Raw genomic sequence first — 26,380 nt, 5'->3', positions numbered from 1 at the left:
AGAAATCAGATTTGTATATATAAATACCATATTACAATTGCACCATCCAAAATAGCCAGATTGGTCATCAAGGATACCTCAAACTGACCTTGATAGAACAATTCTTGTCAAATAACCTGTCCTTTTAAATTTGAGAATGTCTGCAATTTTTGGCATGAATATCTGCCTGATTAAATCATAACTCTGTTCCTAACTTAGCAACACTACCATTGCAATTGGGATGACAATTTTTTATATCGAATGCCATGCTAGCACATAAACTTCTAAAGTATCTATTACACTGAGCCAAACCAGTGGAAAGTGGGATCTGGGCAATGAGACGAACAAATCATCCATTACCCAGAAGTGATCCAATTCCTCAGTTTAGATGATTTACATATTTATCTTTTTTATTTAAAAAGCTACTGTTCAAGTACCACAAGGAGCACATAATCGATCAAATTGTGAGCTGAATTGGCTTGAAAATTAATCCCTAATTCCTTTGGATGATTACATCATAGAATTGTAAAATATACATGGGAAGGAGCTACCTTTTCATTCCCTATAAATTAACCTCCACTAATCATATTGGGTTTCTCATGACACTGCTCTTAGGTTTTTAGGCTAATGGTTAGTAGGAATCATCCTACTGAATTAGTTCAATAAAATGAACTTTGGGGTGGAAAGAGTCACCAAAATTAACAAGAGAAACAAAACTGGGGCTGATAGTGACCTATTCTTCAATATAAATATATACAGTATTTTTGACGTAACAGTGACACTTCATCCTAATTGAAGGCTGGCAAAGCACCAATGACAAAATTGCACTGAGGTTTTGTTTGGTTTGCACAGCAGGCATATGATTTTCACGATGGGAATGAATTTTAACAAGACTGCTGCCCCACTGCCTTGGGCGCTCTAATTTCAAGCTTTCTAACTGAGGTCTGAGCATTCTTTGATGAGTAACCGCCACCTTCCTCTGGGTTCCTGGAAATAATAATGAATCCTACATCAACCTTCCAACACTTCCTTGTGAAGCATGTGATTGGCCTTTCCAAAATAACACAGAGGTCAGTGATTCACTTTACAAAATCTGACTATTTTAATATTGGTTGTGATAGATAGGTGCAGTTGCAGTTTGACTGCTCCGATTTGGGGAAAAAAAGATGCAGTATTTTTGAATATATCACTGTTGCAGATTAAGATAAGTGGCTATAAAGAGTGTGAGAAGGAGTAGTGCAGATCCCAGCAGTGATGTTTTGAAGTGGGTTGGCAGCACAATTATCCCAGGCTTAATTGTGTCGGAATGAGGCTGGCAACCAGACAGTTTTGAGATAGATTTTAATTTCTCACCAGTAAAGTTGTGTGATAAGTTCCTTCTTATCCAGGAGAGGCAATGGGGGTGCTGTCATCATGTCCCTAGTCCTAGATCGGTTATATTCAAAACCCCAGTAGTTATGTCAAATTTGGTGAACTCATCAGTGTATGAAGATACTTTTTTGGGCATTGTCACCACAGGGGTTAAGGGTGAACATACTTGAAATGAGATCACAATTGAAATGTAAAGCACAATCCTGTTAGCTAAAAGTGAATTTGGCCATGCTACTGTGACTTATCTTGGTTATGTTGTTGGTCAAGGCAAGTTGGCGCCTGTTCAGGCAAAAGTTCAGATGATTTCTGTGTTTCTTGTTCCCATGGGCAAGAAAGCTGTTAGGAAGTTTTTGGGAATGGTAGGGTATTATAGAAAGTTCTGTAAAAATTTTGCTGATGTCGCCCTTCCTTTGACTAACTTTCTGAAGAAGGATGAAAAGTTTGTTTGGACAAAATTTTGTCAGGAAGCATTTGATAAACTGAAAGCCATTTTATGTCACCAGCCTGTGCCTAAGTTACTTGACTTTGAGAACCCATTTTCTTTAGCAGTAGATGCTAGTGATGAAGCTGCAGTTGCAGTGTTAATACAAAAGATTGGTTATGATGACATTGACCAGCCAGTGGCTTACTCATCCAAGAAATTCAATGAACATCAAAAGAATTATTCTACCATAGAGAAAGACTTATTGTCCCTTGTAGTAGGCTTTGCAGCATTTTGATGTTTATGTCTGCACAGCTCAGGGGCCACTTGTTGTGTACACTGACCATAATACCTTGGTGTTCTTGAGTAAAATGAAAAACAAAAATAGTTGATTGTTAAACTGGAATCTAATTCTACAGGAATATGATTTAATGATCACGTATTAAAGGCCACAAAAATGAAATTGCTAATTTCCTTTCAAGTTGTTAAACTTGCAATGTTTCACAGCAAATTGAAACTTATTATTTGTATTCGTTGCTAAAACATGTTATATTTGTCTGTATTATATCATGTAACAATCTTTTCTTTTTTTTCTTTTGGCTTGGCTTCGCGGACGAAGATTTATGGAGGGGGTAAAAAGTCCACGTCAGCTGCAGGCTCGTTTGTGGCTGACCAGTCCGATGCGGGACAGGCAGACACGATTGCAGCGGTTGCAAGGGAAAATTGGTTGGTTGGGGTTGGGTGTTGGGTTTTTCCTCCTTTGCCTTTTGTCAGTGAGGTGGGCTCTGCGGTCTTCTTCAAAGGAGGCTGCTGCCCACCAAACTGTGAGGCGCCAAGATGCACGGTTTGAGGCGTTATCAGCCCACTGGCGGTGGTCAATGTGGCAGGCACCAAGAGATTTCTTTAGGCAGTCCTTGTACCTTTTCTTTGGTGCACCTCTGTCACGGTGGCCAGTGGAGAGCTCGCCATATAATACGATCTTGGGAAGGCGATGGTCCTCCATTCTGGAGACGTGACCCATCCAGCGCAGCTGGATCTTCAGCAGCGTGGACTCGATGCTGTCGACCTCTGCCATCTCGAGTACCTCGACATTAGGGGTGTGAGCGCTCCAATGGATGTTGAGGATGGAGTGGAGACAACGCTGGTGGAAGCGTTCTAGGAGCCGTAGGTGATGCCGGTAGAGGACCCATGATTCGGAGCCGAACAGGAGTGTGGGTATGACAACGGCTCTGTATACGCTTATCTTTGTGAGGTTTTTCAGTTGGTTGTTTTTCCAGACTCTTTTGTGTAGTCTTCCAAAGGTGCTATTTGCCTTGGCGAGTCTGTTGTCTATCTCATTGTCGATCCTTGCATCTGATGAAATGGTGCAGCCGAGATAGGTAAACTGGTTGACCGTTTTGAGTTTTGTGTGCCCGATGGAGATGTGGGGGGGCTGGTAGTCATGGTGGGGAGCTGGCTGATGGAGGACCTCAGTTTTCTTCAGGCTGACTTCCAGGCCAAACATTTTGGCAGTTTCCGCAAAGCAGGACGTCAAGCGCTGAAGAGCTGGCTCTGAATGGGCAACTAAAGCGGCATCATCTGCAAAGAGTAGTTCACGGACAAGTTTCTCTTGTGTCTTGGTGTGAGCTTGCAGGCGCCTCAGATTGAAGAGACTGCCATCCGTGCGGTACCGGATGTAAACAGCGTCTTCATTGTTGGGGTCTTTCATGGCTTGGTTCAGCATCATGCTGAAGAAGATTGAAAAGAGGGTTGGTGCGAGAACACAGCCTTGCTTCACGCCATTGTTAATGGAGAAGGGTTCAGAGAGCTCATTGCTGTATCTGACCCGACCTTGTTGGTTTTCGTGCAGTTGGATAATCATGTTGAGGAACTTTGGGGGACATCCGATGCGCTCTAGTATTTGCCAAAGCCCTTTCCTGCTCACGGTGTCGAAGGCTTTGGTGAGGTCAACAAAAGTGATGTAGAGTCCTTTGTTTTGTTCTCTGCACTTTTCTTGGAGCTGTCTGAGGGCAAAGACCATGTCAGTGGTTCCTCTGTTTGCGCGAAAGCCGCACTGTGATTCTGGGAGAATATTCTCAGCGACACTAGGTATTATTCTATTTAGTAGAATCCTAGCGAAGATTTTGCCTGCAATGGAGAGCAACGTGATTCCCCTGTAGTTTGAGCAGTGATGATGCAGGTATGGATGGAATCCCCCCAGAAGTCTGGAAGGCTGGCGGCAAAACTCTGCATGCCAAACTGCATGAGTTTTTCAAGCTTTGTTGGGACCAAGGTAAACTGCCTCAGGATCTTCGTGATGCCACCATCATCACCCTGTACAAAAACATGTAACAATAGTGAATTTATTATTTCATATAGTGTAAGTTGCAGTTAAAATTTTGCTCTTATAGCTCAAAAATTTCTTTGTTTGGGGAAGTATTATGAACTCACGTTTCATTTAGTGTGAATATCACTTTAACAGCTAGTACAGGCTGCAGCCATTCACATCCATGGAGCAACTGGGTGGCAACATCTAGGACAGATTGTATCCAAAGTTGATACTCTGGAGGAAGAAAAATTACCTGGATGAGGAGGCGGAAGGATAGGTCAGTAACTTTGTGGGTGACATGAAGGTTGGAGGAGCTGAAGGTTGTCGAAGGTTACAAGAGGATATAGACAGGATGCAGATTTGGGCAGAAAAGTAGCAGCTGGGTTTCAATCTGGATAAGTGTGAGGTGATGCATTTTGGAAGGACTAACCAGAAAGCTGAGTACAGGGTTAAAGGTGTGGATGAACAGTGGGGTTCAAATCCATTCATCCTTCAAGTTATAGAAAAGGTAGGGGTTTGGATGTACACTGTTGTAATAAGATGAGGCCAAAGTTGCCTTGAGGATAAGTTGTGTGTCATTCAGTCAAATGAGTTTAATCGGTGGTTCCCAAACTCAAGGGGGCTGCCACCCCCTTGACATCCAGGCCACATCCTGAGTACCCCCCCTCTTTACAATGGTGGTGGGGGGGTGGAGTTTTAGTGGTGGTGCTGAGCAGGGCAGGGGAGGGGTAATGATGGTGCTGAGCATGGGATTAGTATCGGCACTGAGTAGGGGAATTGGTGTCACCGCTGAGCAGGGGATGTTAGTGGTGGCGCTGAGTGCGGGGCAGTGGCACTGAGCAGGGATGTTAGTGACGGTAATGAGTGGGGTATGTTAGTGGTAGTGCTGAATGGGGGGTATGAGCAGAGAGGGAGTGTAGGGGGTTTAGTGGCTCCCACATTGCCACTACTGCTACCCCAAGTCAGGCCAGAAAATTAATGCACTGGCTTCTTCATTAAACTTTACAGTGGACTGAATAATAACAAGACTGAAGGTTCGGACGAACCCCCTTTTACCTCAGTGCCCGTTTAGATATTTCCACTGCCCACAGAGGGGTGGCAGCACCCACTGGGAATTGCTGGGTTCAATGAAGCAATTTGAACTTTATTTAAGATTTTATAACATGAATAACATATAGGATTATATTTAAAAAAAATTAAGAATAAAATAATAAAATTACAATACAATATCAGTAATCTAAATAAACTTTTTTTTTAAACTTTATTTAAGATTTTATAACATGAATAACATATAGGATTACATTAAAAAAAATTAAGAATAAAATAATAAAATTACAATACAATATCAGTAATCTAAATAAATCCTATATGTTATTCATGTTATAAAATCTTAAATAAAGTTTAAAAAAAAATGAAGCAATTTGAGAGTGATAATACAGAGTATGTGCTGCAAATCATTGCCTATGGTAACAGCAGATCAGTCTGTACACCTCAAAGTAGAAAAGTTGGATCAGTATGGTAGAAGCAAGACTTACTGTAGAAATGGCCGGTTGTGATGTGGACCCAAAAAATGAGTGACTGGAAGTTGGATACTTCAATTTTGAGTCTGGAACATGTCAGTGTGGTCAAATGAAATATGAGATATTTATCCTTCAGCTTGGTTTGGCCTCATTGCAATCATACAGAAGTCTACAGGCAGATAGGTTATATTGGGGGTGACTCATAGAATTAAAGTGTCAGGCTTCAGGGTCACCCTGCAGACTGATCACATGTGAGCCACAAAATGGTCACTTTAGTTTCTTCATTGTTTAGGGGACAACATTGTGAACACCAAATGCAGTAAACTACATTGGAAAGAAAGTACCAGTAAATGTAAAAGTATTTGGGTCTCAGGGAATGGAATGGGAAAGTGTTCACATGACAGAGAGTGACAGGTGTTGACAGAAGAGGGAAATGTGAAGGAGTGATCCTTTTGAAATGGTGAAAGGGATAAGAGTTTGTGTCTGCGGGTGGAATCTAGTTAATGCTGGTTGATGTTGTGAAGGATGATTAATCAGACACTGAGGCTGGTAGGGTGGAAGAGTTCTTGCACTGTCCAGGATGAAAGGGTGTGAGAGCAGTAGTGAAGGAAATGGATGAGATAATCTAGCATGGACCTGACTCCACTTACCCACCTGTGCCCCATAATACCTAATTTCCCAACAATTCAAAGATTCATGTGTATTAAATGCATTCAATGAAATTGCCTTTTCTGTTTCAGTGGGCAGAGAACTCGAGATTCACTACTGCATGGGAGAAGCAGTTTCTCATCTGTCATAAATTTATTCCACAAATCTTGAGGCCATATCCTCTAGTTCCTTAATTTTATTTCGATGATGGGCAAACTATTAGAGGGGATTCTTAGAGACAGAATTTACAACCATAGTCTTCTCAGGATTAGTCAGCATGGCTTTGTGAGGGGTAGGTCGTACTTCACAAGCCTAATTAAGTTTTTTGAGGAGGAGACAAAAGAAATTGAAGGTACAGCAGTGGATGTGGTGCATATGGATTATAGTATGATGTTTGACAAAGTCTCCCATGGTAGGTTCATTCAGGAGTAGATGGAACATATTCTGTCTAGAAGTTGATGACTAATGGCATTCCACAGGGATCCATTCTGGGGACCCTGCTCTTTGTGATTTTTATAAATGAGATTTGGTTGAAGAAGTAGAGGGGTGGGTCAGTACATTTGCAGATGATACAAAAGTTGGAGGGGTTGTGAATAGTGTAGGTTACAAGAGGATGGAAGATGGAGTTCAGTCCAGATAAATGTGAAGTGATGCACTTTTGAAGGTCAAACTGGAAGGCAGAGTATGTGGTTTCTTTACAGTATGTATGAACAGTAGGATCTTGGGATCCAGGTCCAAAGATCCCAAAAAGGTTGCTGCACAAGTTGATCGGGTGTTCATGAAGGCAGATGGTGTGTCGGCCTTCATTAGTTGGGGGACTGAGTTCAAAGGCTATGAGGTATGTCTCTTAAAATTTTAAAATTTAAACATACAGCATGGTAACAGGCCCTTTCGGCTCACGAGCCGTGATGCCCAATTACACCCAATTGACCTACCACACTTGTACAATTTGAAGGGCGAATACGTTTTGAACCGCAATCTTCCAGATGAAGTTACATCAAATGGTCATCCACAGTTCGGATTATTTTGGTGTGAAAAATATATGATGACCAATAGAATAAAGCATCATTTCACATCTCCTTACCACCCAGGGGAAGTGGAAACAGCAGTGTGCAGAGTGCAGGATGAAACAGCCCATTTCGAAAGTCACAATGAAACATCCTTGTGCAGCATTTCTGCCAAACTATAGGAGAATATCGTACTTCACAGTGGGCAACACTCACCAAGAAATGCTGATTCACAGGAGACATAGAGCAAATTCGATAATTTTTCATCTCAATTTGGCAGCAGTAGTAGTGGACATAGTTCAAACAGAGCATGAATCAGAGCACACTACAAAGTTCAGTTTGAACAACAGAGGTGATAGTAGGCAGTACATCATTTTAGGAATATGTGAAGATTTAGTTTGTTTCTGGGAAATTCCATAATGTCCCCATAGATAGCTTGATCCTGGTGCACAAGCCTTACAATTCTCACATAGAAGAAATTAAGATTAAGCATGTTGCTAATTTGAATTATTCAAGAAAAACCAATGAGTACTCTTTCTGACAAAGGCCAAGTTGAAACCTCATCATCAAATGCAGAGAATCATCCAACATCATCTGACGAACCGACACGTTAAACAAAAGTAAGATATTCTTGTGAGAAGAATAACTAAATTTATTTTATCTATAAATATGTTAAATCTTTTTATAGGAAAAAAAAGAGAAAAGCAGTGCCACGTATGTCATAATGGATATAAATAATAATTGTTGCCTTAGCAGTGCTAATCTGTGGACACAGAGTTACAGAATAGAAACAGGCCCCTCACCCATTATGTTTGTGTCACCATCAACCATCCATATAGACCAATCCTAGATGAAGATGATAACAAGAATGAGTTCCTCTTCATTCACATTGTACAATGTTAAGAGACACAGAAATTATTTCTTGTTGCAGCCAGCTATAAAACAGCTACAATATATACATTAGAGTAAATTGAAAGTAGATACTATATATTCCCACTTACCATAGTGCACAAAAAAAAGGTGGCATTACAATAGTGTAAACAGTCCTCTTCTGTTGTTGGAGTAGCTAAACACATAGAAATGCTGGAGAAATCCATGGGAGGTAAAGATATAGAACTGACATTTTAGGTCTGAGCCCTTCTTCGAGTAAAAAGCAGGCAGGCACCTGAATTAAAAGGCTGGGGAGAAGGGGAGAAAGGGAAAGACCAAAGGTGTTAATTGGATATGGATAGGAGGACAGGTGGTGAAGGGGGGCATCTTTGGCTCTATGAATGCAGAGCTGGGGGAAAGGAGACCGAGGGAAAGATAGAGATAAAGGAAAGGAGACATAGGGAAATACAGAGGGGAGGTTTCATGGAAACTGCATAAGTCAATGCTAATGGCATCCAGTTGGAGAGTGCCCAGATTAAATAAAAGTTTTTGTTTCTCCTATTTGTGGGTGGTCTCAGTCTGGCTGTGCATGAGACCAAGGGCAGACATGTCAGCATTGGAATGGGGCAGGATATTGAAGTGGGTGCCCAGTGGGAAATCATCGCTATTGCAGTGGACAGAGCTGAGATGCTCAACAAAACAATCTCCCAGTCTGCGTCCAGTTTCTCTGGATCATAATGAAAGCACTGGATTCAGTAGGTAACCCCTGCTGATTCACAAAAGAAGTGTTGCTTCACTTGGATAGACTATTTGGAGCCCCGAATAGTGGTGAAGGAGGAAGAGTGGGTGCAAGTGTAGCACTTTCTGCAGGGGACAATTGGCGGAAAGGGAGGAGTGGACGAGAGGGTGCAGTCCATGTGGAAGGTGGAGAGGGGACTTTGTGTCTGGTGGTGGGATCACATAGTTGGTGGAATAAATATTGAATGTGAAGGCTGGTGGGGTGGTAGGTGAGTGCAAGGAAAATCTTGTCCTTGTTGTTTGTGGGGGCAGAGGGTGCTAGGGCAGGTGTGGGTAATGGAGATGAGTGGGTGAGGGCTGAGTTGCTGGTGGTAGAGAGGAAGCCATGTTTTTTGAAGAAAGAGGACATCTCAGATGATCTGACATGGATGACCCCATCCTGGGAGCAGATGCAAAGAGGATGGAGGAATGAAAAGAATGGAATACTTACAGGGGACAAGTTGTAAAGAGGTGTTGTCGAGGTAGTCATGGGAGTTGGTGGGTTTGTAGAAAATATCTGTCAGAATTTATCTCCCAAGATGGAGAGAGAGATTCATAAAAGGGAGCACATTGCTAGAGATGGAACATGAATATGAGGTCTGGGAAGAAGTTGGCAGCAAAGTAGATAAAAATGATGATGAGGATGTGGTCTTCCTTGCCAGTTACTTCAGTTATGCACATTAATCCCATGTTACCAACGTGTGTAAATTACCTCTGCCTCATCTTTACATAAATTCAAAAGATGACTGTGAAGAATCCTTGAATAGGTCATGCATATTTTGTTAGAGGTCCTTGTGCCTCATATGTATAATTCTGTGCCCTCTAGAATGGTAGCACCTGTTGAGCGCACATACTTCACAGGTAAAAAACCTTGGTGTTAGGAAGGAGGTAGCAACACCCCGTGGAACCAGTGTACCTGGGGAGTAACGTGTGAAATCACGACTTGAAAAATAATGATGGTTCTCACATTATAATCCATCAGCTGAGAGATGGACAAATGGAGAGCTATGCTGGAGTTGCAACGTGTGGTACGTCTCCACAGCTTGGAATAGTGAGGGGTGGAGTATGACCAGCTGAGATCAAGACCAACACTCAAGCCATCCTGAACATCAATATAACTGTTCTCCAATTAATATCTTCTATTTTTCTACTCTTCCCACCAAGCTGAATAACTCACCTTAAATCATATAATGCCTAACTTGCTACCTTCCTGCCCACACCCCTAACCTTGCTCCATCCCTTTGCAACCTCACAGGATTCCCCTCACTGCTGACTGCCCCACCAGCTGTGAATCAGCAACAAACATGGAAACGTCAAAAATCATCCTCTCATTGTTGTTATTGATATAACTTGTAAATAGATGAGAATCAAACACTGCTCCTTCCAGCAGTCCTTTAATTATAGCCTGTCAACCAAATAAAAGCCTACTCAGTTCATTGTCCACTAACTGAACATCTTTCAAGGTCTACACAATAACCAGCTAAAGTGTATTACATTTTTAAAATGTGGAACCTCATTAAAGGTTGTCTAAGAATGTAGATATACCACATCTATTTGTTCCCTTTGTAGATTCTAGCTTTATCCTCAAAAAAATGATCAACTATAATTTCCTTTCATTAACTACACTAACTTTGCCTGATAATGTTATGCATTTCCATGTGCCCATAAACGACTCCATAATGTTGGACTCTGGCATTTTCCCAACAGTTAATGTCAAGTTAACTGGTTGGTTTTCTCACACTTCTCTTTTTTTGAATTGATGTTTTCCATTTATGGAAGAGCAGAAACTACCTAGCACTAGTGCATGCTGATACTAAAAGCCAAAGTGACCTTGCATTGGACAAACAGATCAACAATGAGTGAAGAAAAAAAAAACAACAGGTCCTGGAAATCCAAAACAAAAAATGCAAAATGCGAGAAAGACTCGGCAGAGCAGGCAGCGTCAATGGAGAGAGAAACGCATCAGGCCTCTGGCATTTTCTCTTTACACCAATATTAATCCTGGTATAACTTCCACTTTGTGTAAGATGGCAAATCTTTTAAAGTAAAAACACAGTTAACTAAGTTAAATAAGGACTTTATTGTGCTAATTATTTGGGTAGTAAACAAAGATTTGAAGTTCCATATCCAGGATTAAACTTCAAATCTTAATCAGCTTCAAAAATATATCTGATGCCACGTTGATTTGTGATTGATACATCCATGGCATTGCTCTACCACAACCTCAAGGGTTCATGACTAAGCAGTGTAATGCCTGTTTCAAAGTCAATCACAAAAAAAAAGATTGGCCAGAGTGGAATTATTTTGGTCCAGGAGGATGATAAATATGGGATTATTAGAAATATTTAAAATGGAGATAGATACATTTTTGAAAGATGAAAACTGTAACAGAAGAAGAGCCAAGGGCATATATCAGCCACAATCATATTGAATGGTGGGGCAGGTTTGAGGGGTGGCGGTACATCCTGGTCCTATTTTCTTGCATCCTTTGGTTTTTATGAAAACATTGAGAAAGGGGGCTGTTTTGAAATTAAGTTACTGAATATTGAACATGTTAGTAGGAGAAATAACAATAGTTGGGTTGCATCCGACCGATATTATTTTCTTACTGCTTTATTATTTCCAGCATTGACTTGTAATAAGTCTGATGCATGAAATGTATAAGGCTCTGAGAATTCTACAAAGGATAGATGTGTGAGGATTTTGTCTGGTATGAGAAAATCTAAAGTTACAAGTCCCACTCTCAGGGCAAAGGATTGTCCATTTAAGACTGAGTTAAGGAGGAGTTATATGGCGAGCTCTCCACTGGCCATCGTGTCAGAGGTGCACCAAGAAGAGGTACAAGGACTGCCTAAAGAAATCTCTTGGTGCCTGCCACATTGACCACCGCCAGTGGGCTGATATCACCTCAAACCGTGTATCTTGGCGCCTCACAGTTCGGCGGGCAGCAACCTCCTTTGAAGAAGACCGCAGAGCCCACCTCACTGACAAAAGACAAAGGAGGAAAAACCCAACACCCAACCCCAACCCACCAATTTTCCCCTGCAACCATTGCAACCGTGTCTGCCTGTCCCGCATCGGACTTGTCAGCCACAAACGAGCCTGCAGCTGACGTGGACATTTACCCCTCCATAAATCTTCGTCCGCAAAGCCAAGCCAAAGAAGGAGGAGTTCTCTCACTCAGAGATCTATGAATCTTTAGAGGGCTGTATTTAGTGAATCATTAAGAATATACTAGGATAAGAAGTGGATTTTCCAGACAAAAGGAGATTTAAGGATGAGATAAAGTTTTAAGGACAGCAATCAGATTGAGCATTGTACCATTTTTATTCATCCACTAGAGGGTGATGATAGCAATAGAATTGCACACATGACTGAATAGCCCGAGGTTCAGCATAGCCAGCAAAAGAGGCCTTGTATGTTTTTGAAGATGGAATTGTGGCTGCATCAATGGGAGGCAAGTGCACTCAAATTAGCCTGGGAATATATGGGCTCTTGCTTGGAGCTCTGCATCCTTTCCTTGTTCACCTTCCTGCATCTTGTCCTCTTCAGTGCATTTGCTCCAAATTGCGTTGAGTGTTCAAAAGGTGGGAGTGCACCTAAATTTGTACAGAATCTTTGAAGTCAGAAAAAAAATTACTACATTATCATGATCTTTCCTTAAGGTTTTCCAAATTGAAACAACTGAAGTAAGCGCCATCGATGTGTAAAATTGCACCGTGACAAAATAATCAGCATTTCATCTGTTAATCGTTGATCTCCTTTACATGATAGTGCAATGCTTCTTGTCACTGTGTGCATGTTGACTGTTCAAGGTACAGCAGTAGATGTGATGCAAAGGTCCCAAGTGGCATCAAATCTCACTTGCTGTCATGACCTGTCTCCTCTTCATTCTTCCAGTGGAACTTGTGTACCGTGTTAAGTAAATCCTTTACCAAGATGGCAATCAGTGACTTTGTATCGAAAGTGTTCATGTAGACCACACATGTCAAACTCTGGCCCGCGGGCCAAATTTGGCCCGCGATATAATTATATTTGGCCCGCAAGATCATATCAAAAATGTATTAGAGGTGGCCCGCTGGCCGCCGCGCCAGTATAGTGCATCCACATGCTGTGTCCCAGGGTGTGAGAGAGAGAGAGAAAAATCCTGGTCCTTGAAAAGTAGTGGTGGGTGGTTTTATAAACATGCTGTCGTGTCCTCCCGCCCACCCCCCCACCGCAGCGTGGCCTGGCCGGTGTCAGGGGAAGCCAAGGCCGCTTCCCAGCGCCCGGAACCCCAGTGGCACATCGTTTCTTGCAGCTGCAGATGGAGTCGGGACGCCGGAGGGAAGATTGGGGCTCCCCGCTGGGTGATGGGGGCGCCGGCCGCCGGCCGCCCTGCGCCTTCCCACCGGACCAGCGGCGGGCGCCCGGAGTACACGTCGGGCAGGTAGGGTGTGGCGTGGGCTGGATCGGGATTAGCCGCGCTCACCTGCTCCTCCTCCACTGACTGGGATCCCAGCGCGGTCCTGAGCACGGAGACTGCCCTGGAAAGATCCTGGGACACCGGCACGGAAAGAAGAGCAGGGTCCGTAGAACATTACAGATCAGAAACAGGCCCTTCGGACCTTTGACTCTACCTCGTGAAAACCCAACACTGGAGAAACTCAGCGGGTTAAACCGTATCCTTTATCCAGCAGAGAGGTACCTGACAATGTTTGGCCCTTGATCCCCCTCATTAATGTATGAGCGAAAGTCTGTGGTTCTCGTAAAAACACCAGAAGGGAGAAACTCAGCAGGTCAAAGGGGGTCCGGGAGAAATTCAGCAGGTCAAAGGGGGATCCGGGAGAGACTCAGCAGGTCAAGGGAGGTCCGGGAGAAACTCAGCAGGTCAAGGGGGGTCCGGGAGAAACTCAGCAGCTCAAGGGGGGTCCGGCAGAAACTCAGCAGGTCAAGGGGGGACCGGGAGAAACTCAGCAGGTCAAGAGGGGTCCGGCAGAAACTCAGGGGGGGCCTGACCTCGCCAGGACCGTTGCCCACTCCCCCTCCCTGCCGCAGGCTGACCCGCGACTCACGGTGACGGGGCCGCTAATCCCCCGAGATGCCGCCCTGCAGCGAGAGCCGATGCCCCCGCACTGTCGTTGTCCAACCCGATCGCCCGCAAACCCCGCCCTCCCGCACACAGGACTGAGTAAGTATTATGAACTTTAATCTCAGGATAAAACGATCTTCCAATAGTTTCATGTCACAGTGATAAATATATTCCTGGTTAAAAATGGTCCTGCACCTGGATACAAGCTCATTAGGCATAAAACTTGAAAAGTGTGTAAATCAAAGGATATCTGTACCAATGGAAAAAGGGCATGGCAAATAACCCTGCTAGAGTTCATGCCCACAATCAGTCACCCATTTGATTGCTTCAGGAATCATGTTATTCTCCCACATTCTCAATAGCCCTCAGATTTTACTATTCAACAGCACACTAGCAACATTTGACAAATCCTCTATAGAGAAATATTATTTATTGAATATTTTATTTCTCATTTGTTAATGCTTCTGGAAAGAGTTTATCCAAAACTATTATTAAACATTTATTTTAATAAGAAAAAGTTTAACATTACATATGTTGAAAGAAGAGAAAATGTTGAAAAATTTCAATAAATATTTAGTTCGGCCCTCGACTTAGTCCAAGTTTTTAATTTTGGCCCTCCGTGAATTTGAGTTTGACACCCCTGATGTCGACCAAGATTAAACCCTCAGAGGCCTCGCTGTTCCCAAACATTGGATGCTATCAAAGTCAGCTTCCTCCTTGTGTTTTTCTTGTGTCTCTCTCTCTCCCTTTGTCTGACATCTACCAATCCTCTGCCTCCGTCCATCGGGTTTCAACCTACCTCTTAACCAATCCCTGTCCTGCGCATTAGTCCTATACTTTAGGCAAGGTAGAATTCTGTAGTTACTTCTTTTCATCCTATCTTACCAACCCTGTAGCTGTGGTTATGATGTGTTAGATTTCAAGTGTGCAGGACACTGCTTAATGATGGTAATACAAAATAAAATTGAAATATGCCCCAGGAACTATGGATATACAGTGCCCTCTATAATGCTCCACAGTTTTAAATTTGTTATCAAACAATTCACATTTAGAAGTCCCTCTTTACATGGACTTCTAAATTACATTTAACAAGTCTCTATAAAGGGTTTCAGCTTGGTACATTCACCATCCTTTTTCTCAACCCATTGAATTCCCTCAGCAGATTTTTTTAGGTTCAGATCTCCAGTACCTCTAAGCTCAAACTTATGCAAATAGTGAAGCCATTAAGAGATTGGACGCTAGAAACCCGATACCTTAATGGGTCCCATTTCATCTGGAAGTCATTGCTGGAGCAAATTCTTTAGGTGAGATTGATTTTGACATGATTTGTGCATGAACAATGCTATATTGATCTAATTTCTAGGCTAAGTTTCTAAATAACAATGTTTTGAAGTAACAAATATATTTTAATCAAACCTGTTATTTGGGTTAATATCCACATCAGAAACATTTATGCTTAAGAGACTTACTGATGTGTATTTCTATGTATTTAAGACAAACAATGTCCAAAAGGATTAATTGTTTTGATCTGACAAACACTATGAGTGACCTGCACTTCCTAATTAATATACCCAGCAGTGATTTGATTAATCATGCCACGAATAAGCACTCCACTAGGCTGAAAAGCCACTATCTACTGCAGCAGGCAAAGAGTAACCCTATAAACATGCCACAGGGTCAATACGGCTGATTTCATTCTCCCCTCACAGGACATCTGATGATGTCTGACAGGGCACTGCCACTTCATTAATGCTTCACAATGGAAGAGATGGCCTGAAGGGCAGACAACTGTCCTGCAGTAAGCTTGAGGCCTGGCTGCAGCTGTCAGTATAGTGCTAGAAGAACAAGGGGAGATAATGATGGAGGATATACAATATTAGAAGCTGTTTACTCATTTAACCAGTGCTAGTAGCATAATCATATTTGTGAGGCTCTTCAAAACACACTTAAAAGCAATTTAGTTACTTTGTTTTGCCATTCAAAGTTTAACATCAGCTTTCGTCCAATACTTTGGGCAAGATAGAATTCTGTAATTACTTCTTTTCATCCTATCTTGCCAACCCTGTAGCTGTTGTTATGATGTGTTAGATTTCAAGTGTGCAGGATACTGCTTAATGATGGTAATACAAAATAAAATTGAAATATGCCCCAGGAACTATGGATATACTGTGCCCTCCATAATGTGTGGGGAAAGACACTTCATTATATGCCACTGCGCCCCACATTTTAAAATGTGTAATCAAACAATTCACATGTAATTAAAGTGCACATTCCAGATTTTATTCAAGGTCATTTGTGACAATTTTGATTTGACCACATGGAAATTACAGCACTTTTTATACATTATACGTCATTTCAGGGCACCAAAATATTTGGATTCACAGATGTTTGAGAGTACTCAGGTATGTTTAATTGCTTCATTGGTGCAGGTACAAGCGAGCAAGGCTTGCCTCAAAGCTTTTGATCACCTTTGGAGTCTGTAGTTGCCATTTTTCAACATGAGGACCAGAGTTGTGCCAATGAAAGTCAAAGAAGCTATAATGAGTCTGAAAAACAAGAATAAAACTGTAAGAGACATCCAAAATCAACTGTTTGGAGCATCATTAAAAAGAAAGAGCGTACTGGTGAGCTCCGTAATCGCAAAGGGACTGGTAAGCCAAGGAAGACCCCCCCCTCTGCTCATAGAACCATAGAAAACTACAGCAAAACTACAGCACAGAAAACAGGCCATTCAGCCCTTCTTCTCTGTGTAGAAACATCATTTCGCTAGTCCCACTGACATCTGTGAAGTCAAATGTCCCAAATATTATGGTGCCCTGAAATGAGGTCAAATGTACACATATAGGCTTGAATGAAATCTGGAATGTGAACTTTAATTACATATAAGTTGTTTGATTATAAATTTAATATTGTGGACCCCAGGGGCAAATGAAAAAAAACCATTTTTTTTCCAAATATTAAGGATCCACTGTATATGTGGAGAGATCTATAATAAACTCTTCAATGTTTCCTAAATATATACAAGTTTGGACATTGTCAAACATATTCTAACATGAAATTAGGTTGCTATGTAATAGAAAACAACCAGTTTATACTTCAACATGGAGTTAAACAGGAAAAGTCTGCAGATGCTGTGATTGTAATGCAATGCACAAAAGTGCTAGAGAAGCTCCGCAGGTCACGCAGCATCTATAGGAAGCAAACGGTAACCAACTTGGGGCCTGAACTTGATGAAGCTTTGCTTCCTATAGATGCTGTGTGACATGCTGATTTTCTCCACCAATTTTGTGTATTGATGCATTTCAATATGGTTCTTCAGGGGACACTTCATTCCCAGAGAGAGAACAGCATTCTAATCCCAAGCCTAGCTAAATCATCATCACATTTAATGGAAATGGGAAAAAACAAGCAAAATTGTTTGAGAGCTCAAGTGGAATGGGGTTCAGGTGACTTACACCCAGAAACAAGTGCTAAGTTGGCATTTACAACATCTACTGCATTCAGCACAGCTGACAACCCTGCTGTGTATAATTCACAGAAAGATATGCCAGCCTTTAAAGGCAAACTCCAGCATGCAGCCTCAAAGCAACAGCGCACAAAAGGAAGGATGTGGCATGCAAAATTATTGAACACCACTACCACACTGCACACAGCATCTTTCAGTGGCTCCCATTGAGAAAGAGATACAGGAGTATCAGACCCAGTACTATTAGACTGAAGAACAGCTTCTTCTCATGAGGAGTGAGAATGCTGAATGTCCGAAGGAACTGCTCACACTAACCATCTAAGACTCCCAGATTTACAAAAAGATATTTATTTATAAATATATATTGTTATGAGCCCAAAGGACCCCAAAACCCAGCAGCAATAGATATACACCAAGACAAATGGTTACTTAGACAAAAGTTGCTTTTAATTATCATTAAACATGAAAACAGAATCACACTTTAACTTATCTCTATTAACTTAACTAACCTAACTTAACCCCCTTCTAATTCTAAGCGCAAGTGTATGTAATGTGTGTGTAAGTTCAGAAAAGTTCTTTGGTTCACAGTCCAATCTCCCTTCTCATTCCTCCAAGTTCACTGGTTGCAGGCAATTCTTATACTGTGCACAGAATTTAACATTTGTAAAGTTCACCAGGCTTTGGTGCCTGAAAAGTCAATGTTTACCACTCATGAAGGTTCTTGTCAGTTTTCAGAGAGAGATTTGTTGTTCCAGGACATTCACAACTGATTTACTTCCATCAGCCACTCCAGTGTCTTGGCGAATAAACTTGCCCCTTCAGGGTTCTCCAGATGATAACTTCTTTCTTTCAGGACACCACAGAGTTCCTTTTTGTTTCATTAAACAGCCAGTCCTCTCCTCTTGCATGAACCACAAAGGCTTTGACCAGACTGTCTTACAAATGGGCTGTCCATAAGCTTGTCCTGTTCCAGTCCCAGCTACTTCTGCTGGCTGTAACACTGTAGAAGTGATCTGTCTGTCTGTCTGTCTCCCTCTTTCTTTTTCTCTCTCTCTAAGATAAAGCCGGTTTCATGCTCTCTGCTTGCAAAACCACATGACCCTCTTACAACCACAAGCTCACCTCCAGACAATATGCAGCTCCAATAAGCTCTTTCATCTGTCACCTTTTGTAAACAACAATCCATTAGTGAAGTCTCTTAAGAACTCTTCAAAGTTCTTGCAAAAAGTCTGAGGCCCCGATATGTCTAGCATTAGCCAAAGCTCCAATATTTCAAATATGATCTGTTTTAAAGTGTTTGTATGTAACCTGCTCTAACAAACCTTTCCCAATTTATCTCCCCAAAACATATCTAAATACTCTGTCACAATATGAATACTTATCCTGAATATGTACTGTTCGTCTATAGGCGTTCTGTATGTTTTGCACCAAGGACCAGAGAGCACAGATTTTTTTTGCAATCACATGCCAATAAACTTGACTTGAAAAGTTAGAGAACTGCTAAAGGGACGTACAAGTCCTACTTAAATAAACATATGCCAAGAAGCCATGAGACTCAATAAAACCCCATAAGATGTGTATCGGATGAAATGGTTATTGTAGTCCCCTTCCAACAGTTGCCACCCCTGCACCATGGAGAAATTGATAGGCCAAGACACTCTGCACCCCACTATTTACATGTGTAAAGTAAAAGATTAGTTTATGTCAAGGTATTTCTTGAACCAAGATATCACTCATTGGGAAGTATGGAGATCTTCAAGCAAAGTGATGAATTCATTCACTGGTCTATTTTGTTTAGTGCAGAATGCAATAGATTTTTATGTGTCATCTGAACTCCTTGCCTGGCTATTGGAATGGCCTGCTGGTGGTGATCATTAGAATGTGGAGACGGTCGCTTTGCTCATGATGTGCAAGCTTGTTAGGAGAAATGTCTCTCCACTTGAAGAACCTTTTTACACATGCTGTCAATGCTTTCTTTCTCTCCTCATCTTACAGGTGATAATATGAATGGGAAACAGGGATATCCCCGGGATACTCACTGCCACTCTGCTTACTCCTGTTCCTCTCCAGCTCTCTCTGCCATCTTCAGTTTATGTCTGAGTAACCTGCACCTAATGACAAGGCAGACAATGCATCTGCTTGACTATGTATTGCAAGATGGCCCTGAGGTGATCAGTCAACGCAATCCCATTTTAGCTTAAGTTCAGCAAGCCTGGACCTCTTTAAGAATAGGAAAGTTTCATGAACAGCTCGTTATGAATCAGCAAAGATTTTTTTTGAATTATGAATACTACATATTTGAAGAGTAGAGTAAGACCAGCATCTAGAAATATGGTGGAATAATCAAATCCAATGATGTGATTTTTGTGCTGAGACAAGGATGGATGCAATGAAGATAATAATTCTACACATTATCAAGGAATGGTGGTAGATAATAATATAAAGTATTATTCCTAATATTTCTTAGCCATTAGAACAGTATAAGAGAGTATAAGCCCTTCAGCCCAGAAAGTTGTACCGACCCATATATACTTACTCCATCATATACTTTAACAAACCTTTCCCTGCATCACAGTCCATAACCTCCTATTTTTCTTACATTCATATGCCTATCTTTTAAATATCACTATTGTACATCCACCACCACCCCTGGCAATACATTCGAAGCACCCATCGCTCTGTATAAAATAAAAACCTCTGAAATCTCCCCTCAACATTCGTCCACTCACCTTAAACAGATAACCTCCTGTACTAGCGCTGGGGAGAAAGGTGCTGACTAGTCCACTCTATCTATGCCCTCATCATCTTATAAACCTCTGTAATGCTACCTGCCATCCTTCAGCATGCCAAATTTAAAAAAAAAGCCCTAGTTTGCTCTAACTTTCTCATAAGAAATGTTCTCCAATCCAGGCAGCATCCTGGTAAATCTCCTCTGCACCCTTCCTAAAATTTCCACATCCTTCCTCTAACGAGGCAACTGCAACTGAACTCAATACTATTAAGTGTAGTCCAAGAGTTTTATAGAGCTGCCACATCACTTCACAGCTCTTCAACTCAATCCCACAACTAATGAAGATCAACAAACAATATGTGTTCTTAACCACCCTATCAACTTGCATAGTAACTTTGAGGGATGTATGAACTTGGACTCTGTTGCGTGCATGCTACCACAGAGTGTGGAAAAAAGACACACACATGAGGAGTCCAAGTTGAAATCTGATTTATTGCACTGGCAGTTCTGCTCATATTCACTCCTCATTGCTGACATTGGGAGCGCCAATCTCTGACTGGGCGATGTTCCTCCTGTTGCTTGCCGTTTCCCCTGGGGTGAAGGTCATTGGCCCCAGCGGGGTCTGCACGGTCATTGGCCATTTTGTGTGTCATTGCACTACCCCGAGAGCCGGCAATCGGAGCACTGTTTGCCACTTTTGGTGACCTACCTCTGCAACGCAGGAGGCTAATGTCCAAGTGTGCTAGTTTGAGGTGGTCGATTGTGAAAGTCTCTTTTCTACTGATATCCAGCACATATGTCTGTTGTGCCTAATTACTTAATACAGTCCTCAAATGGCCATTACAGAGGTGTTCAGTGTGTCCCCTTCTGCATGAAAAAGCACTCACAGGTTTCTAAGTCTTTTGGGACATAGGTTTTGGCCTGGCCTTGCAGTGGAGGTGCTTGAATGCCCGGATTTTCCCTCAGCTTAGTTAATGAGGCTGTGGGATTCTTGGCAGCAGCTAAGAATGCTGCCAGTATCATTAATGGTGTGCCATATACCATCTCAGCTATGGAGGCATTGAAGTCCTCTTTTGGTGCAGTGTGGAACCCAAGGAGGACCCAGGGTTACTCATCCACCCAGTTTGGTCCCTTGAGTTGAGCCATCAAGGCCGCTTTTAGGAGCCTGTGGAACTGCTCCACCAACCCATTGGCCTGACATGATATGATTGAGCTGGGTTCCCAGCAACTTGTCCAGCGCCACCCAGAGACCTAAAGTGAACTGTGTACCTATTGGAGGTCATATGCTCCGGGACTCCGAACCTTGACACCCGGGTGATAATCGGTGCCCTGGCGCAGGTCTTGGTGGTTGTATAGGCTAGCAGGACCACCTCCAACCACCTCATGGAGTGGTCAGTCATGGTGAGGAGATATTTCGCTCCACAGGAGACCAGTAGTGGCGCTACAATGTCAATATGGACATGGCTGAATCGATGTTGCACTGACTCGAAAGTCTGGGGGGGCCTTGATGTACATCTGCACCTTGAACATCTGGCAGAGCATGAAGGCCTTGGCCCACTGACTGACCTGTTTCTAAAGGTCGTGTCAGATGAACCTAATGGCCACCATTTTAACAGAAGTCCTGATGGCTGGGTGTGCCAGGTTGTGCACCGCGTCGAAGATCTGTCTCCTCCACACTGCCGGCACTAGGGGGCGAGGTTTGCCAGTGGAGACGTCGCAGAGGAGCGTCTGGTGCCAAGACCAATGGCAACATCCTCCAGTCTGAAGCTGGACACTGCTGTTTGTATGCCGAGATCTAAGGGTCCTCCTGCTGTGCCTTGGCTAGGGCAGAATAGTCTTTTCCCTGAGACAGGGCCTGGACAGGCTCAATCGTGGGGCAAGACAGCACTTCAGCTACCACTTTGGTCTTACCCACGATGTGTTGGATGTCCATGGTGAATTCCAACAAGTATAAGAGATGCTACTGTTTTCTGGCCGACCACGGGTCAGATACTTTGTGGAAGGCAAAGGTCAACAGTTTATCATCCGTGAAGACCTTGAATTGCCTGCCTTCCATAAAATACCTGAAGTGTCTGACTGCCAGGTACAATGCCAATAGCTCCCTGTCAAAGGTTCTGTATTTGAGTTCAAGTGGTCGGAAGTGGCCAGAGCTGCCTTTGCCCTTTGATGAATTGCTCCAGTAAACCTCCTACTGCTGTGCTGGAGACATTTACTCTGAGGGCAGTTGGCACCTCTGGCCTGGGGTGTATCAGATAGGTGGCATTGGCCAGAACATCTTTGGGCTTCTAATTGTCCCAGGTAATGTCTTTACCTTCCCTGCAATGAGCGTGAAAAGGAGCCACTGCCGATATGAATCAGTGATAAAAGTTAATCATACCGTCAAATTCTTGCAGCCTCTTCATTGTACAGGGCTTGGCGAAACACCGAATGGCCTCTTCCTTTTCAGGCAGGGGTTTTGCTCCATGCCTGTTGATCCAATGCCCCAGGAAGCCGATCATTTCCAACCTGAACTGGCACTTAGATGTGAGCTCAGTGTTGTTGCGGCTGGCGATGAAAATATCATCTAAATAGATGAACGTGAATAGGAGATCCTGACCCACCGCATCCATCACCCTCTGGAAGGTCTGAGCTGTTTTCTCAAGTTCAAGGGGCTTTCTCAGGAATTTAAAGAGACCAAAAGGGGTAATGATGGCAGTTTTTGAGATGTCATCGAGATGCACTGGGATCTGAAGACAGCTCCTGATGAGATCGACTTTTGCAAACACCTGTCCCCCTTGTAAGTTAGCAGTAAAGTCTTGGATGTGGGGCACTGTGTACCTGGGTTGTCGGACCCGTGTGTGGGGTTATCCCTAGCTCTTCCATTTTATTTAAAAAACTCCCCCTTAGTGAAGGTGTGCACTGGTGTGAAGCTTTCAGTGAAGATATGATGTCTTACCCCGTGCTTCAGCTCAGCGGTGGAAAACTGTGGCACCACGATCAAAAGGAACTCTTCTAGGATCTATGTGAATGCATTGTCAGATAGTGTAATGGAGTCCAGGTGGGGGGCAAGTAATTTGGCTTCCCCGGGGCATTGTTTGAAAAGTCCTGGCATGCACCAATCACCACCCTTTAAGATCCACCAGCAGGCAGTGGGCTCACAAGAAGTCTGCTCCTAGGAAGAGCTGTAATTGTGAATGTCCGGTTGCTGCCAAAATGGAGGGGGACAGCGCTGGTGCTGAACATTCATATGGTAGTACTGTTTGTTACCCTCAGTGCCGAACCTTGTTTGCCATTCTGGGTGTTGTAGGCTGGGGGGGGGGGGGTGGTGGGTGGAGGATGGAGGACACTTATTTTGGTGCTGGTGTTCATGAGGAAGTGCCTTCCTGACAGAGAGTTCCACACATGGCAGGAGGCTGTTATGTTGGCCAACCACCTCAGCCATCAATGACAGTTGGTCATGGCGTTTCCCTGAAATACGCAGGGTGGTACTGACAGGCCCCCGCACCCCAGTGTTGACGGTTGGGTTGGGGAATCCATTTGCCTTTCTGTTTGCTGTGGCCTTATTGCCAGCTGTGTGCAGGGCCTAGTGATCTGGTTCACTGAGGCACCATTTTCTTTCTTTGCTCTCCCAAGCTCATTCACCCAGGCTGAGACTTTCCTGGGGTTGCTAAAGTCTTTGTCGGCGAGCATAAGTCGGATATCTTTGGGTAGCTGCTCCAGGAAAATCTACTCAAAGAGCAGGTAAGGTCTATGTCCCTCTGCAAGGGCGAACATTTTGCTCATCAGGATGGAAGGGCCTGTTCCCCCATACTATGCATATGTAGCAATCGGGCAGGTTAATAGCTCAATTGAGGGCATCATATTTGCCTTGCTCCAGTGGAAATCGACGACCCTTGCTGCTGTCTCCTAGTTGAGTGAGCTCCCCACGTAGTAGTAATGTGTCGGTGTTAATCTGTCGAAATTGAAACTGGGCCTTGGTCTGTTTGAACCACGTGTGGCTGTGATGCCCCGAGAATTTGCAGCTTCAACGAAACCGCGTGAAGAATTGCTTGTTCCGTTATCTCTGGGTCCAACTGCTGGTTGGAGCTGTCAGGGTCACCAATGTAGCATGCGCGCTACTTCAAAGTATGGAAAGAAGACACACACACGAGGAGTCGAAGTTGAAGACTGATTTATTGCATCACCAGCTCTTCTTATATTCACTCTCCGCTGCTGAAGTTGGGAGTGACATCATGTCAATGCTGATCTCCAACTGGGTGACATTCCTGCCATTGTTCGCCATTTCCCGCTGTGCAGGTAGTCACTTAGGACAAGGATCGTTGGCCCCTGCAGGATCTGCACGGTTGTCAGCCATTTTGTGTACTGGGTCATGTCTCAGTTAGCTACTCCTTATGACTTCTATTAGCCTCAGTACACTGAACAGATTACATTCCAAACTAGTTAAAATATGTTTTAATTTGTTGATTTTATTTTTTAAAAACAGTATTTGAAGGTGATTTCTAAAGACAGAAGTAGACTCATTTTAAGGTAAAAATGATGTTCAGCATTTAAAAAGTTAAGTTTCTAAGCAATTTGATGATAACATTTAGAAATAATTTCTAAACTGAATCGAGCAACCAATTCGCTTTGGCTTTGCATGTCAATATACACCTGCATTATTGAGATGTTTAAACACTTGTTTAGGTAATGGGTTAGTGGAGCCAGAGGCACTAGGCAGATCTAATTCCAACAATGCATAATTTTAATTAAAAAAATTTGAAAACAAATCAGATCTATATCTAACAGAGCACTTTATTTAAATAATACTGAAGTGTAATGCTTTTATAAAAAAGTGTTCTTTTCCCCTAATCTTACTGTATCATTGCAGTCTGACAGGTAAAAAAAAGTTTGTCCTGAAGCTTAGACTTACACTGAGACTCACTGAGATCAATGTTGAACCGAAATAAAGCACAAATGTAAAATAATCCAAATATCATAAATCGGAACAAAAAATAGAAACTATTGCAAATGCTGCTTTATCAGCACCTTTAAGGAGAAAACAATACTGCATATTTTAGATTTACAATCCTTTATCAAATGGGAAGTGACAATGAACCTTGTGTCTCGCAAAAACATTTCTTGAAGTGAAAGAATTTAAACAACTTTCAAATGTAGTTGACAAGGTTTGACGGTTATTGTCTTGCAGCACCATGTTACTTGTCTCATAAATCTATCATATTTTACAAAAGTAAGAAAAATACACAGTCCTCACAATTTTCTGTTGGAACTTTTTTTGTGGATTTCATGGTTGCTATCATCTTGTGTATTCAATTTCAGTGTGTGGGCTTTGAAAGAATCATTAGTTCAATCTAAAACAGTGCAGAGTAATTATTAGTTTCCTAATAAATTAAGAAAGGCCCTTGCCCCACTTCTTTGCTACCCAGCTGAACTTTCTTCCTTCTTTCTTTTTCTGATAAAGGATCCCAGACCTGAAAAGTTAACTGTTTCACTTCTTGCTGCCCAACCTGCTGTGTTTTCCAGCATTTTCTTTTTCTATAATAGTTTCCAATTAAGTGACTTAAGTTTTCAATCAAAAATAATTGACTTAAAATTGTATGAATTCCATTGAAGCTAAAAATGTTGAAAAAGTCAGCCATCTTATCTCCTGTCTCAAGATGCAAAATGATTTGATGGTGAAAAAAACTTTACATCGTTTTTACACATTTTTTAACAATGTAAAATTAATTGTTAGCTTTGGAGAAAATGGCTACAAATTTTTCCAGTTTTTTCTTAGTGCAATTTGCAGTAGTTTATTGTCTGATTTTTTTAAAAAAATGCACACCACTTCTTATAATGTTAGCACAAAGTGACATCCCATTTTATTGTCCCTTTCCTTCAAAACCATGTTTGTCTGGAGAAGTAAGTGGATTTTCAGCATTAGGGGAATTCTTCACATTGATAAAGATCATTTCTGGTTAAAATTTAATGAATCCTGGAACATAGTCTCTGCATTGCCTGGAATTATAAGTTTCCTGAATGCTAAAACAGTTCCTATTGATAGCTGAAATGAATGCCCCTTTAGTGCAGCTCTCATGTCCCCAGAAACTACTGAAGCACCAGATTGTTACTATAAATGGGGTAAAAAGTGATGCAGTTTCCTTCAACTTCCTCCACTCAACCTAATGGAGATTAAGAGCCATTAAAGGGCTCTTTGCTGCATGTGCAGTTTATATTGATCAGATCGACTCACCCG

General features: G+C 42.4%; 2 long non-coding RNA genes across 3 annotated transcripts in view; both read right to left on the bottom strand.

Annotated features, from left to right (window-relative positions):
• LOC138752734 (uncharacterized) overlaps window positions 1–1,469 on the bottom strand; it is a 64,750-nt gene extending 63,281 nt beyond the window's left edge. For both annotated transcript variants that reach the window (XR_011350884.1, XR_011350883.1), the window contains exon 1: window positions 1,333–1,469. This is a non-coding gene — a long non-coding RNA (uncharacterized lncRNA). The remainder of the gene's footprint in view (window positions 1–1,332) is intronic.
• A 14,847-nt stretch (window positions 1,470–16,316) lies between these two features.
• LOC138752732 (uncharacterized) overlaps window positions 16,317–26,380 on the bottom strand; it is a 58,031-nt gene continuing 47,967 nt past the window's right edge. Inside the window, exon 4 of the long non-coding RNA XR_011350880.1 lies at window positions 16,317–16,518. This is a non-coding gene — a long non-coding RNA (uncharacterized lncRNA). The remainder of the gene's footprint in view (window positions 16,519–26,380) is intronic.

Source organism: Narcine bancroftii, chromosome 2, assembly GCF_036971445.1.
Source record: "Narcine bancroftii isolate sNarBan1 chromosome 2, sNarBan1.hap1, whole genome shotgun sequence".
Lineage (NCBI taxonomy): Eukaryota > Metazoa > Chordata > Chondrichthyes > Torpediniformes > Narcinidae > Narcine > Narcine bancroftii.
This window is presented reverse-complemented; position numbering and strand designations above follow the sequence as displayed.